The sequence below is a fragment of the Mobula birostris genome, chromosome 8, assembly GCF_030028105.1.
Source record: "Mobula birostris isolate sMobBir1 chromosome 8, sMobBir1.hap1, whole genome shotgun sequence".
Lineage (NCBI taxonomy): Eukaryota > Metazoa > Chordata > Chondrichthyes > Myliobatiformes > Myliobatidae > Mobula > Mobula birostris.
The window spans coordinates 68,319,445-68,335,751 of NC_092377.1; positions in this window are offsets into that span (position 1 = coordinate 68,319,445).

Consider the following 16,307-nt stretch of genomic DNA (forward strand, 5'->3'; position numbering starts at 1 on the left):
AAACAGGGATCAGTAAACTAGAGTATTATTGGCTCAGCTTCCATCCAGATGATGCCCAACCTGTGAATTGTATACTATATTCTATTTTTAATATTCATAATGTAAATCATTCATTCTGAGTTATTGCATTTCCAAATATTAATCTAAATTAGCCCTATTCAATGTCCTACTGGAATGCACACAAGAAACCCTGCAGCTGTGGAGACAAAAAGATGCTGAGAATCTCAAACAAAAGCCAAAAATGCAGGAATTGTGCAAGTCCAAAAACTGTAAGGTGGATCAGATTGAGGTTCCAGATCTGAATGTGAAAACTATATCACCGGTTCCATCAAGAGACTACAAATTCTGGCAAGTGGTAACACATCTTTTCTCTTTATTTGTGATGTCTTTACATGCAAAATATTTTCAACGATTTTTGTTTCACAGCATCAACTTGCAGTCATGTGTAACCCCTTTAAAACAAGAGAAAGTTGCTTCTGGTCTTCTGCACCATTTTCAAGCTGGCTCAGTCATGGTATGTAGACTGACTGGGGGGAGGCACCCGCCTGTAACTTTCTAATTTAGTTAGCTTACAATTAAGGTCTAAGTTTCTAATAGACCAATACTCGGATGGCTGGGATCCCAAGGGATGAGGGTTAGTGGGAGTGTTAAAATTAATAGGGTGGGTGCAATTATAAAAATAGCTATTTTTTCAGGGTTTGTAAATAGAAGCAGAAAGGAAGGAGCAGAAAAAGAAAAATTCCCTTTGATGAGTGAAAAATAGACAGTATAATGCAGGACATGCATATGTTTCTGTTCCCAGTACAGAATACATTCATTTTGCATGGCACACCAGGTGCCTTATTCCACCTAACAAGGAAGTGTCCCTTAATACACCCTTTATTATAAATAGCCCAAATTCAAAAACATGTTTTTCCTTTCTGAAAACATGCTCTATCTGTAACATTTGCAACTTGGTAGCTTCTGCACAAAGCCAGAACTGACACATGTCTGATAAAGTAGTGCAACATGTCAAATGTGTTGGAGCACAATTTTCAAAAAGCTATTCTTTTTTGAAGGCACACACTCAGCAATTAAGGAACAGTTTCTTCCCCTCTGCCATCCAATTTCTAAATGGACATTGAACCCATGAACACTATCTCACTACTTTTTTATTTCTTTTTTTGCAACTACTTATTTTATCTTTACAATTTAATGGATATATATATATTTACTTAAGGTAATTCAGTTTTTTTCTCTATATTTATTTATAATGTATTTCATTGCACTGCTGCCATAATGTTAACAAATTTCATGACATATGCCGCTGATATTAAACCTGATTCTGATTCTGAATAGTAACTTCAAAACTTGAAAAACAAACATATTCATAGTGGTTGGAAGTTAAACTGAAGATTATCTACATTGGGCAGGCCCAAGTCATTGAAAAGCCTGCTGATAATCATTATTTGGTGATTCTTCACACAACATTTGGATGCATCTCACAACAGATCCGAGAATAAGACCACTTTATGCAAAGCGTGTTGTTGAAAATATGACACACACAGCTTCAGAGGGCATGGCTGCTGAGTTAGTTAGGTGTTTAAAATGAGCGTGAATATTTATTTGGTTGGCAACCAGATTTTTCTCAGTTATGAACTCCTATTGCCCACCAATACAATGTTCCTGACAATACATGAGATACAAGATAAAATAGTGCACAACCAACCATTGATTCTATCATCAAAGAGTGATAAGGTCAACAATCAAAGTCTCTTTTACTAACTGAATTTTGCTATGCGACTGATTATTATCTCCCGATCATGAGAACATCCGTTTTCACTTTATGTAATACTGAAAAAACTTGTGCTATTACCATGAACATTGTGCAACATGGCTTTGAACTTCTTTCTATCCATACTCCACTAACAATAAGTGGCTTTGCTATGCATTTTTTCATACCAACCATGTAACACATAGATCATCAGGAAACTGCAGAAGTTTGCTTTATTTTCACACATTGGCTTTAGCACCCAACACTACACAGTAACTATTTTCCCATTAATCCTTAGCTTTGGGAAACAGAACTCCCGCATTTCCTCCCAACTTTCCTGTGGCTGAAGATAAGAATCTGATGAGTCACAGAGAATTGGCAATAGATTTTAGTTTTTTGATTCATTGTAAGTATTTTAATTCTTCAAATTTTCCACTGAGATTGTGTGAAAAGAAACAGCAGGCAATAAGAGCAAATAGCCTGCAATTCTCATTGCTGGCGCTAGCATAGTATGAATTAGATCATGTATAAACTCAGGGATTGATAAATAGATGAGATGGATGACATTAATGTGTTTTATGCTGTTGCTTTGAGAGAGTCATGTTGGCTTAGGTCTTCTTAGATAGACCAAAACGTTTCTGTAGAGGCTTCCTGACCGTTCGGGCTGACTGGAATTGCACTGAGAGCAGTAAGCGTAAAGGAGGGGGGCTTGCCGTTCTGGTTAACAACAGATGATACAATCCTGGTCATATTACGATCAAGGAATGTGTTTGTAGCCCAGATATTGAACTTTTTGTTGTTGGACTCCAGCTCCACCAAGATGCAACACTGAGCGTCATAGGAAATCATTCCTGCCTGTGGCCATCAAACTTTACAACTCCTCCCTTGGAGGGTCAGACACCCTGAGCTGATAGGCTGGTCCTGGACTTATTTCCATCTGGCATAATTTACATATTGTTATTTGGTTAATTGTGGTTTTATGTTGCTATGTTTGTACTCTATTCTTGGTTGGTGCGGCTGTGGCGAAACCCAATTTCCCGCAGGATCAATAAAGTATCTATCTATCTATCTATCTGCTTTGTTGATCCCAAAGGAAATTACAATGTCACAGTAGCATTACTTTATACTTTATACTTTATTGTCGCCAAACAATTGGTACTAGAACGTACAATCATCATAGCGATATTTGATTCTGCACTTCCCACTCCCTGGATTACAAATCAATAGTAAATATTAAAAATTGAAATTATAAATCATAAATAGAAAATAGAAAAATGGAAAGTAAGGTAGTGCAAAAAAACCGAGAGGCAGGTCCGGATATTTGGAGGGTACAGCCCAGATCTGGGTCAGGATCCGTTCAGCAGTCTTATCACAGTTGGAAAGAAGCTGTTTCCAAATCTGGTCGTACGAGTCTTCAAGCTCCTGAGCCTTCTCCCAGAGGGAAGAGGGGCGAAAAGTGTGTTGGCTGGGTGGGTCATGTCCTTAATTATCCTGGCAGCACTGCTCCGACAGCGTGCGGTGTAAAGTGAGTCCAAGGACAGAAGATTGGTACAAGTGCACAGGTATACAAATATACAAATATTAGAAGAGAAGTAATAAGAATAAATAAAAATAAGTTATCTTAAACGGTCCACCAGGAGGGGTCATCACTTCCCTGGCTATAGGTTGACTCATTATAGAGCCTAATGGCCAAAGGTAAGAATAACCTCATATAGCGCTCTTTGGAGCAGCACAGTTGTCTCAGTCTATTACTAAAAGTGCTTCTCTGTTCAGCCAAGGTGTCACACAGAGGGTGAAAAACATTGTCCAGAATTGGCAGAATTTTCCGTTGGGTCCTTTGTTCTACCTCAGTCTCCAGTGTGTCCAGTTTGGCTCCTATAACAGAGCCAGCCTTCTAATCAGTTTATTGACCCTGTTGGCATCACCTGCGTTGATGCCGTTACCCGAGCACACCACTGCATAGAAGATTGTACTGTTGACAACAGACTGGTAGGACATGTGAAGGAGAAGCCTTTGTACTCCAAAGGACCTCAGTCTCTTCAGAAAGTAGAGACAACTCTGGCCCTTCTTTTACATGGCCTCTGTGTTGGTGCTCCACTCAAGTCTGTTGTCCTGCTGCGCCCCTAGGTACTTGTAGGTCCTCACCACATCCCATCCTCACCATCAATAGCAACAGGAAGCAGTGCAGGCTTAGTCTTCCTGAAGCCCATTAACATCTTCTTTGTCTTACTGTCTTGAGCTGCAGATGATTCAGCATGCACCATTCGACAAAATCCTTAGACAGTGTCACGAATTATTTTACTTGAATCAAAAGAATTAAGTTAGGTGAAAATCTCAAAGACCAGTCACGTGACACAGTTAAAGTCAAGTTGACTATGTAACTCAGAGTGGGTCAGAGACTTATTCTGGCATTTGATGCAAGTCATCAACAATACCTAAAATACCTTCGATTTGTACTCCAGGGTGCGAAGCGCAGAATCAAGTATCGCTGTGATGATTGGACGCTCTCGTATCAATTGTTTGGTGACAATAAAGTATAAAGTATACCTTCCAGTCTACCCGCCAACAAGGGCGTAAAAGAAGAAGGACATCAAGGTGCCAGAAAAGGGCCGGTAACAACATGAAAGCTCCCACCCACCCTGCTCCTGGACCTTTTGCCCCACTCCCATTGTGGAGGGGGCTAGGTAGCATCCACACCAGGACCACCAGACTCAAAAAAAGTTACTTTCCCCAAGCAGTAAGACTGATCAACACCTGCACCCACTACTAACCAACCCCTCCACACCCCCACCACCATTAGTTTATCATTTTCTGTCAGTCACCTTATGTACAGACACTTCTGTGCCTTCCATCATCTTATGGACATACAGTCAATCTTTGTATATAAGCTACCTTATATATTTATATTTATTGTGTTCCTTATCCTTTAGTGTTTTCTGTGCTGCATCAGATCCAGAGTAACAATTATTCCGTTCTTTTTTAAAATTGTGTACAAGAAAAGGCATTCATCAATCTTGACCAATTCAAAGTAGATTTAAATATAATTTGTTAATTTAAGTCAATTAACTGAAATGTGCATCAACATTATTGTGAGATTCATGCTCTGGTGTAAGCCACACTTCAGCGACACTCAAGTGGTCTCTTTATTAGGTACACTCCACTTACCTTATAAACTGGTCCCTGAGCAGATATTCTTTGTGTATATCTTTGAAATTGCTTCGCGCCTCCTTCTCGGTCTCACAGAACAAACATTTCCAGGCATTCATGCTCTTTTATCTCAACCTGTGTTTCTGTTTATCTATCCACGAGAAAGTACATCAGCATTTTCCAAGCTGATTTTGATTCTGTTACATCCATGAAGTGAACTAATTTCAGTGTCGTCTCCCAGAACCAAGACCCCAGCGCTGAGGACCCAGCCCATAATCCACCGGCGTGAACACTGAATTTTCGAGTTTCGGTTAACCCATATTCCCAGTGTTCCTTTCCCACTCTTTCAGATCCACCTTATTTCACCCTCCCATTATCCACTTTCTCAATGCCCCCTCCCATCACATGGATTTCTTATCCTCCCACCACCAGGTTCCATTCACCATCATTACTCCCTTACCTAGTCCCACTTATCACTTGCCAGCCTCTGTCTACTTTTTCCCTTCCTCACCCCTCCGCCACCTGACTGCATTTGCTCACATATTTTTTTCCTTGTCCATTTTCACCTATCACCCATCACAGCATGTCACTAAATCCTCCCACCTAGCTCCCCATTCCCCATTCCCCATTCCACTCAGCTCCACCTATCACCTACCTGTCTCTGACTCCACCTTCTCTCACCGCTTTATAATGGCTATCTTCCCTCTGCACTCTCAGTCCCGATGCAAACTCTTTTACCAAAATGTTGATCTTCCTTTGCCTCCACAGAGGCTGTTCAACCCACACAGTTCCTCCAACAATTTGTAGAGAGGGTGACAGGGATGAAAAGGACAAAAAAAAACACCTCTGATTATAGGTGAGGCCAGAGTAACTAGGGTGACACAGAATTTACATTGAAATCTACTTCAATTAATGACGGTGGTCTGGGAGAGAGAACACAAAGGGATGCATAAAAGCTCTGAAATGTAGATCCGAGCTGTTGCAGGGAACCGAAACCAAGCGAAGAATGTTGGAAATGCCCAGCAGATCAGGCAGCATTTGCATACAGTGGAAAGCTGACAATGTTGCAGATGGATCAATCCACAGAAAGACTGGCCATTTCCAATGCAATCAGAGCCACCCTTTTATCATACGCACAAGTACAATGAAAAGCTTCCCTGCCGCAGAATCACTGGCATGCAGCATTCTATAAGCAGTCTGTGGACCCCAGCCTAGGATCTCAGAAGACGACCAAAGGAAAATTATTTTTATTGTTTTGGCATGTTTCAACACAAAGATGACGAGGATTCAAATTATAAATCATCAACTTTGGATCACAAATATTTTCCATTAATATACACATTACTGACAACTTTTACCTAAAAATTGAAAGCTGAAATTGTTGGAAATATAGAGACATGATCGGCATCCGACACCAAAAAGACGGTGATAATTTTTCAGTTCGAGAAACATGATTAATTCAGACAATGGATCACATCACAAAACCTTCCTCCATGTTCCCTCTTATCCTACATTGGACATATTCAGAATTTTCTGTCTTAATTTCACATTTCCTCTGTTCACAGTTTCCCTGTGGGTTCATCAGTAAGTCTTGTAGATTAACACCACTAATGCAAAGTTCTATAGGCTAGGACAGTTGGAGAAACTACAGAAAGGGGAAAAAAAGATAGACAAAGTAATTTGCCTTCAAAACAAATCAGAGCAGACTGTCATCTGGAATCACTGCAGACCTTGTGCAGAGACTGCTCTCAGAGTGATATAAGGAGGGGATTGAGAATTTTGTTTCATAAGCAGTGAAACAATGGTATTCCCAAAGGCAGGTGACATGGACAGTAATACAGCACAGAAACAGGCCCAAAGGCAGGTGACATGGACAGTAATACAGCACAGAAACAGGCCCAAAGGCAGGTGACATGGACAGTAATACAGCACAGAAACAGGCCCAAAGGCCCAACTGGTCCATTCCAACCAAAATGTCAAACACAAGGAAATTTGCAAATGCTGGAAATTCAAGCAACACACACAAAATGCTGGTGGAACGCAGCAGGCCAGGCAGCATCTATAGGAAGAGATAAAGTCGATGTTTCGGGCCGAGACCCTTCGTCAGGACTAACTCAAAATGTCAAAGCTAGTTCCATTTGCCTGCTTATGGCCTTTATCCCTTGAAATCTTTCTGTCCACATACAGTACCCCTGCAAAATTGGGATATAGAGTAAACAATTCTCCAGGAAAGACAACCGACGAGACAGAGAATTCAATATATGAACTAAACCAAAACAGGTTTTATTTAATTCAGACAGAAGGTAGTCAAACATATTCATACAGTCAAATTCCACAACCCCCATTTACACAGGCTGTTTCTCTCCTGAACTTGTAAATGTGGGCAGTATAATGTCAAACTTTACTGACCAGGAACAGAGCAACAGCTTCCAAGTTTACCTTCCCAAACAACCTTTTGTCATAAGTGATTTGATTTATTTCACAAATTGTATCACTTATGTGTCAATTTCCATCTTATCGGTTAAAAGTACTTGATCAGACTGTACACATTTAGTACATGCATGTGATAAATGAATGTTATGCAGTGTTAAACCATCACTGCCAAACCCCCACCCCCTTCGGCTTAGTCAGTGAGACACAGGGATTAGAAATATTTATTCCTACAGCCTGTGTAGTGTCTGCTGGGCTCATGCAAAACTTGCTGCAACAGGCATTGGAAAGGATCAAATCTGAATCGTGGTCTCCTGAGAAGCATACTTGAGTTTCATCTCTCGTTCTTAGGTACAGGACGTCAACAAGAAGTCAGTTACTTTCAGTGTATAGAAAGAAGTAAGTCATTTCTGAAGAACGTTATTTCCATTTTCCTCAGGAATAAATGCACAACTTGCTTCAATAGACATGAACCATCTTGTGAGAACAATGCATCAGAATATAACTATATTATTCTTCCACCAACACACATCAAAGTTGCTGGTGGACGCAGCAGGTCAGGCAGCATCTCTAGGAAGTGGTACAATGGATGTTTCGGGTCGAGACCCTTCATTATGACGAACGGTCTCGGCCTGAAACATCGACTGTACCTCTTCCTAGAGATGCTGCGCTCACCAGCAACTTTTATGTGTGTTGCTTGAAATTCCAGCACCTGCAGAGTTCCTTGTGTTTGCGTTATTCTTCCACCCATCTTTCTGTAACAGGACATGAATTACCAGAGATGGCATGGCTGGTGGGGAAGGTTCTTCAGTGAGTGATGACAAATAATTCACAAAAGAATGTTTTTACTCACTCAGAAACATTAGAGAACAAATTTTACTGATAGTCTATCTGGGTTTGTCATTTTGTATGCCTCAAGCCGCGTTGTTGGGAAGTGGGCATTGGGGCTCTTATTACGTGATTGTGATCTTGTCTGTGCTTACTGTGTGTGACTGTTGGTGGTGTGTCTTTGCACCTTGACCCCATGGTAATGCTGTCTCATTTGGCTGTATTCATGAGTATCCATATATGGTTAAAAGACAACCTTGAATTGAACTGCAAAAGTTAGCATCCGTTTGCAAAATAGAAGTGTATTGCAGGTGATCAGTATTTTCAACTTAATTTTGTTGAATTTAAATAAAGGTTTGGTTTAAGATAAATATTACCTGAGATCCAAATTGCTAATGTTCAGTGTTTATTAATTTTTATTTTCAACATTGTTGTCAGTTTGTTCAGAGAGAAAATAATAGATTTCTCCCTGTCTCAATTTAAAACTTCAATGCAGTCACTGTGCATTAGAATGATGATATTTCCTCCTTTAAATTTGAAATTATCTTTTGAGACAGCTCATTCAAAGCCTCATTGCTCTGATCATTTTCACCCACATTGGAGCAGCATGGTTAGTATAACATTATTACAGAGCCAATGACCCAGTCTGGAGCCAGTGATCCACTCCGCCCTATAACGAGCATGGATAAAGATTGAAAGGAGTCAGTGTGCAGAGGGACCATGAAATGCTGAAACTTACCGTGCAAGACAACTAAAATTACCATGCAGCAGCAGACTGAGGAGAGACATCCCGCTCCAAGCAAAAGGAGTGTGCAGCAGTAGAGCAAAGGTTCACCGGGTTGATTCCTGAAACAGCAGTTTGGTTTGAATCGGAAACTATTGAACAGAAAGTATTGAACAGTTTAGTGGAATACAGACAATCACAATGAAGCAGACAAAATTAATACCGGACATGAAAGGGTAGATTCAGAATTGATTTCACAGTCTCATCATGAGGGATAAGGCATTCAGGACAGAGATGGTTTTTACATTCTGTGCTTTTTATCGTCTGTTCCTTTTCCATTTTGTCATGCAAGAGAAGGGTGTTTGTGGGTTGGTGTTCTCCTGTGTTCTGTTAGTTTTTTTTGTGTGAGGGAGGGATTGTTTTTTGGGAGTTGACGTTCCATTTTGTGTAGGGAAGGGGGGGGTTAGGTTTGATGATCTTGTTCCGTTTTGTGTGGGGTAAGGAGTTTTGCGAGTTGATCATTGGGATGCCATTCTTTTTGTGCGGGGGGGGGAACAGGTTTGTCATTTCTCTCTGAACAACTTTCATGTTTTTTCTTTGTTTTGTGGTAATCTGGAGAAGATGAATTTCCGAGTTGTAAATGGATACATACTTTGATAAGAAATGAATCTTTGAAAACCCTGTACTGAGGAGGGAGTGAAGCTTTGGAATTCTCTGCTCTAGTAGCTTGTGGAAATTCAGTCCCTGAGTATAACTTGGGCAAAGCTATAGATTTTGAAATTAAAACTTAATTGAGGTATATGGGGTTAATGGATGAAAAGACAATTAAGGAAAAGATCAGACAGGATCTTATTGAATGGCAAAGCAGTGACAAGGGGCTGAATGCTGAATCCTACAATTTCTTCAGCACTGTTCCAGACTCACTTTGAACAGTCACTGACCGCAAGGTGTCATCTTGTCTGTAGCTTCATAACTGTCTGAAAAGAGACCAAGTTCTTCACAATGAATGAAGCACAGGTGCAAGTGAAAATTCGTCCAAGATAGTGTCAACACCCTGAGGGAGATGTGAGGAAAAAGAGTCAGTGAAGAATAGCAAGACTAATATCGGTAATGAACAAAGGACCGTATTTATATAGACATAAACTAAAATCTGACATGTAGGCTGTAATTTGATTAAGATCTAAACTTTCCAACTTCTAATGACATCTAAACTCTCTGATGAAATTACAACCTTGTTACTCATACTCAAAGGCCCACTGTTTTAGATGTAATAATTTTCTCCTCTCTGGAAGCTAGAAAACGCATCAACGGCCCCAGGATATAATGTATGGGCAAACTGACAATGTCACCATCTTGGCAAAATGTCCAGATCTGCAAACAATCCTCACAATGCAGCCCAGGCCCAGGGAATCACTCATACATCTCTCCCCAAATATCACTTCTCAGTTCTCCCCGCTGGAACAATGAAACAAGGGAACAAAGGAATGGCTCTTCCATCTATTCTGCTTCATGTGAGGTCAGGACTGACGTATCTCAAAGAATGCAAATACAAGGAAATCTGCAGATGCTGGAAATTCAAGCCACACACACAAAAAGTTGCTGGTGAACACAGCAGGCCAGGCAGCATCTCTAGGAAGAAGTACAGTCGACGTTTCGGGCAGAGACCCTTCGTCAGGACTAACTGAAAGAAGAGATAGTAAGAGATTTGAAAGTTGGAGAGGGAGGGGGAGATCCGAAATAATAGGAGAAGACAGGAGGGGGAGGGATGGAGCTAAGAGCTGGAAAGTTGATTGGCAAAAGGGATACGAGGTTGGAGAAGGGAGAGGATCATGGGACAGGAAGCCTAGGGAGAAAGAAAGGGGGAGGGGGGAACGCAGAGGATGGACAAGGAGTTATAGTGAGAGGGACAAAAAAGGGAGGAAAAAAGGGGGAATTAATAAATAGATAGATAAGGGATGGGATACGAAGGGGAGGTGGGGCAATAACGGAAGTTAGAAAAGTCAATGTTCATGCCATCAGGTTGGAGGCTACCCAGACAGAATATAAAGTGTTGTTCCTCCAACCTGAGTGCGGCTTCATCTTGACAGTAGAGGAGGCCATGGATAGACATATCAGAATGGGAATGGGATGTGGAATTAAAATGTGTGGCCACTGGGAGACCCTGCTTTCTCTGGCGGACAGAGTGTAGGTGTTCAGCGAAACAGTCTCCTAGCCTGCGTCGGGTCTCGCCAATATATAAAAGGCCGCATCGGGAGCACCAGACACAGTATATTACCCCAGCCAACTCACAGGTGAAGTGTTGCCTCACCTGGAAGGCCTGTCTGGGGCCCTGAATGGTGGTGAGGGAGGAAGTGTAAGGGCATAGTAGCACTTGTTCCACTTTCAAGGATAAGTACTGGTTAAGCAGCATCCATGGAAATGAATAAACAGTCGACACTTCAGAGGAAAGGAAGGGGAAAGATACCAGAATAAGAAGTTGGGGGGAGGGGAAGGTGGATAGGTAGAAGATGACCGTTGAAGCCAGGTGGGTGGGAAAGATAAAAGGCTGGAGAGAAAGGAGTCTGATAGGGAGGAGGAGGGACATCAGGGGGAGGTGATAGGCAGGTCAGAAGAGATAAGAGGCCAGAGTGGAGAACGGAAGAAGGGGGCTGGGGGACATTTTTTTATTGGAACGAGAAATCGGAATTCATGCCATCAGATTGGATACTACCCAGATAGAATATTAAGTGTAGCTCTTCCACCCCGAGGGTGGCCTCATTTTAACAAAAGAGGAGGCCATGAACCAACATGTCAGAACAGAAATGGAAATCGGAATTGAAATGTTTGGCCACCGGGAAGTTCCACTTTTGGTAATTGGAAGGAAGGTGCTTGACAAAGTAGTTCTCCAACTCACAACAGGTAGAGGAGGCTCCACTAGGAGCACCGGATATCATAGAGTACCCCAACAGATTTGCAAGTGAAGTGTTGCCTCACCTGGAAGGACTCCCCTGAATGGAGGTGAGGGAGGAGGTGAATGGGCTGGTGTAGCACTTTGGCCACTTGCAGGGCTAAGTGCCGGGAAAGAGATTAGTGGGGAGAGATGAATGGACAAGGGAGCCATCCCTGCGGAAAGCCAAGAGGAGTAGGTAAAGATGCGTTTAGAGGTAGGATTCCTTTGGAGATGGCAGAAGTTTCAGAGAATGTTGTTGGATGTGGAATCTCATGGGGTTGTAGGTAAAGATGAGAGGAATTCTATGCATGGATGTCAGAAAATGGAAGAGATGCAGGCAAAGGCATCATCAATGGTGGAGGAAGGGAAACCCTATTCTTTGAAGAAGGAGGACATCTCTGATGTCCTGGAAAGAAATGCTTCATCCTGGGAACAGATGCGGTGGAGACAAAGGAACCAAGAAAAGGAAATAACATTTTTACCAGAGACAGAGTGGGAAGAGCTATCATTAAGATAGCCATGGAAATCAATAGGTTTATAAAAGATGTTGGTCAACTGTTTGTCTCCAGAGAACGAGACAGAGAGATTGAGAAAGGAGAGGAAGGTGTCAGAAATGGTCCAAGTGAATTTAAGGGCAGGGTGGAAGTTGGAGACAAAGCTGATGAGATTGACGAGCTCAGCATGGGTGCATGAAGTAGCACCAATGCAGTTGTCAATGTAGCAGAGGAAGAATTGAGGAGCATTACAGGGAAGACTTGGGACATGGACTGTTCTACGTAGCCAATGAAAAGGCAGGCATAGCTGGGACCCATGGCGACCTTTCAAGTCTGGAGAAAGTGGGAGGAGCCAAAGGAGAAATTGTTGAGGGTGAGGAGCAGTTCTGCCAGACAGAGAAGGGTGGTGGTGGAGGGGAATCGATTGTTTCCTTTATTGAGAAAGAAGTGGGAAGTTTCAAGGTCATCTTGATGGAGGATAGAATTGTATAGCGACTGGACATCCATGGTGAAAATGAAGCAGTCAGGGCCAGGGAATTAAAAGTTATTGAGGGGATTGGGACCATGAGGAGTGTTGTGGATGTAGGAAGAGGGATAGAATGGTGTCACTGTATGAGGACAGGAGTTAAGTGGGGCAGGAGCAGGCAGAGACGATGGGCCTACCCAGATAGTCAGGTTTGTGGATCTTGAAAGGGTTACCATCTGTCTACCTATGTTTTTCATAATCTTACATTTTAAAAAATTCTAATGTGATTCAGAGGGGGAAATCTAACATTTCTAATCAGCCTCCAGACTCACAATGAAACATTTAATTCTCAACTACTCCTGGACCTGTTGGCCATTTCAAGGCCTACTAGCTTTGAGAGGAACACACATTTCATGAATAACAAAAACTAAATGATCCACATCTATGAACATGAACATCTTTTTTCAGTTACACTACTTCAAAATATTCATAACTTTGAGGATACATCCTTCTAGCCTTTCTGGATCCAAAGTCCAATGTGTGTATTGACTTGTCAGAGTTTGCCTGCTTATTAATACATTGTTGAAATTTAATGCTCTCACCAATTATTTTCTGGCACCTTGAAGGCGACAAAATCAGGAGGTGCTGCACAGCAGCATCGTGGAAACACATTAACGCTGAGCCTACTGGGACACATCAGAATAGTCAGCCAAAAGGCTCTGGGTAACACAGGCTGAACTACAGAAACTCTTGAGATCTTGTCAGCTTAAAGTAGCAAGTGACAGTGCAGAAGCAACTGAATTCATACCTAATCACAGGGCCAGTGTGGGACTAGTGCAACTTTCTCAGAGGTTTGTAGGCAAGAGATAATCACAGAGATAAAGAGTAAGGCGACAGAGGGATGTGTGTACAAAGGCAAGAATTTTAAATTTCAGACTTTCATCTAGAATGTAATGTGGATCCAAAACCAGATGGCTGATGGGCGAGTTCATTCTTGGGCAAAGAAAGCAAATTTTATTTTTGTGATCTCCAGTTTACAGAGTTGAACGAGGAAAGTGGGACAAGAGGGCACTGAATGTCAAGTTGAGAGGAACAAAGGCATTGAAGTTTCACAAGCATTTGAGCTGAGGCAGCAGCAGAGTCAGCTGGTGCAGGACACTGCATCAACATTTCATCACTGGCAAATCTTTCACTCCTGTGGATTATGTATAAATTCTTTGTTATAAATACAGAGAATAATTAATAGCCAACAGAAACCTTAACAGAACACAACTAGTCACTTGCCACTAATTTTAGTACCTGCCCATTATCAACATTCTTTGTGCTCGGATCACCGTTTTACAAAACAGGGAAATCATTAGTTTGCTTTCAAATTATTTCCATTGGGTCCATGAAACACAACCTGCCCTTTGGCTCCCTCTGGTACAAATTTTCAAAATAACACACACAAAATGCTGGAGGAACTCAGCAGACCAGACAGCATCTATGGAAAAAGTAAATAGTCAATGTTTCAGGCCAAGACCCTTCATCTGGGCTGTGCAGAAAGATGGGAAGTCGGAGCAAAAATGTGGGGAGAGGAGAGGAAGTACAAGACATACTGTCACTCCAACCATATTTTTCTTTCAATCTCAAAAATAGACTTTATTTATAAAATATATATACAAGTAGTAAAAACACAGTATGCAATCACAGTGTCATTTAGTCTATATGTTCACAACGTTATTGTTTCTTTTCATTGGCATTGTTCACATATTTTTCCAACATTCCCCCTAATCATTTTCACAGCGGCACGGGCCAACCATTGCCCTGAGCAGGAAATTTTTACACATCTTAAAAAATGCACGGTTCTTTAATATTAACATGATAGAAAAGAAAATTCTGCAACAAAGGCTACGTACGCGGGAGCATTTCAATTTGAGGGAACAGTGTTTGTGTCCATTGCACTATTGCCACTCATGTGGTCTCCTGGGATGATACAAACTTCAAATATTGGAGAGGCATCCACGTGAGACTGAGCCTCTCAATATTCAGTGGCGGTAGGACCCTAGATGGTGGGAGTTCACCATAGATCCTCTCTGTGTCAAGCTTCAGTGCACCCCTCGGCACATAACCCTGCAGTATGGAACGTGCCAGTCAGCAGTATTCCCTCACAGTCATCTAACTCTACAGGAAGACCAACATATAAGCAGTTTTGGGCCCTTTATCTAAGAGAAGCTGTGTATTGGAGAGCGTCCAGAGGAGGTTCATGAGAATGATCCTGGGAATTAAAGTATTAATGTATGAGGAGTGCTTGATGGCTCTGGGCTTGTACTCACTGGAGTTTAGAATGGGGAGGATCTCATTGAAACCTATCAAATATTGAAAGGATGGTTCCTATAGTGGGTGAGTCTAGTACAAGAGGGCACAAAGGGATATCCCTTTAGAGAAGGAATTTCTTTAGCCAGAGGGTGGTGAGTCCGTGGAATTCATTGCCATAGATGGCTGTAGAGATCGTCATTGTGCATATTTAAAGAAGAGGTTGATAGATTCTTGATCAGTAAAGGGTGTCAAAGGTTATGGGGAGAAGGTAGGATAATAAATCAGCGATGATGGAATGACTGAGCAGACTCTATGGGCCAAATGACCCAATTCTGCCCCTATGTCTTATGGTCTTCAGTTTCAGATAGATTGAAGAGTATCTTTCACCAAGTTGATGATTTTTGAGCCGCATATGATGTCTGTCTCGGTATGCACACCTGGGAACAGCCCTCTGCTGCCTCAAGGGTAGTCAGCATTCTGACTGCACAGGAAGGACCTGACGGGACAGTTCTCACACCACTAGTAAAGAGAGGTCTTGGTGCCTTTTGGTGAGTTTTGGCTCTATGAGGCTTACTTGGCTCTGCGCTGAACTGAAGCTGTGGCCTGCAACTAACCGGCCACTGGATTGGCTGCAGCGAAGACTGGCTTCATGGTTGTGACCTCAACTTTCGTGTTTGCTTGCTTTTGTCATTTGCATGATTTTTTTCTGCACATTGGGTGTTTGATGGTCATTTTTTTCGAAGGGTCTATTGGATTTCTTTGGTTGGTGGCTGCCTGAAAGTTGAATCTCAAGGTTGTAGAGTATACATACTTTGATAATAAATGTACTTTGCGCTGTGTCTATCAATAGACAATAGACAATAGGTGCAGGAGTAGGCCATTCGGCCCTTCGAGCCAGCAATGCCATTCACTGTGATCATGGCTGATCATCCACTATCAGTATCCAGTTCCTGCCTAATCCCCATAACCTTTGATTCCACTATCTTTAAGAGCTCTATCCATCTCTTTTTTGAAAGCATCCAGAGATTTGGCCTCCACAGCCTTCTGGGGCAGAGCATTCCATATATCCACCACTCTCTGGGTGGAAAAGTTTTCCCTCAACTCCGTTCTAAATGGCCTACCCCTAATTCTTAAACTGTGGCCTCTGGTTCTGGACCCACCCATCAGCAGGAACATGCTTCCTGCCTGCAGCGTGTCCAATCCCTTAATAATCTTATATGTTTCAATAAGATCCCCTC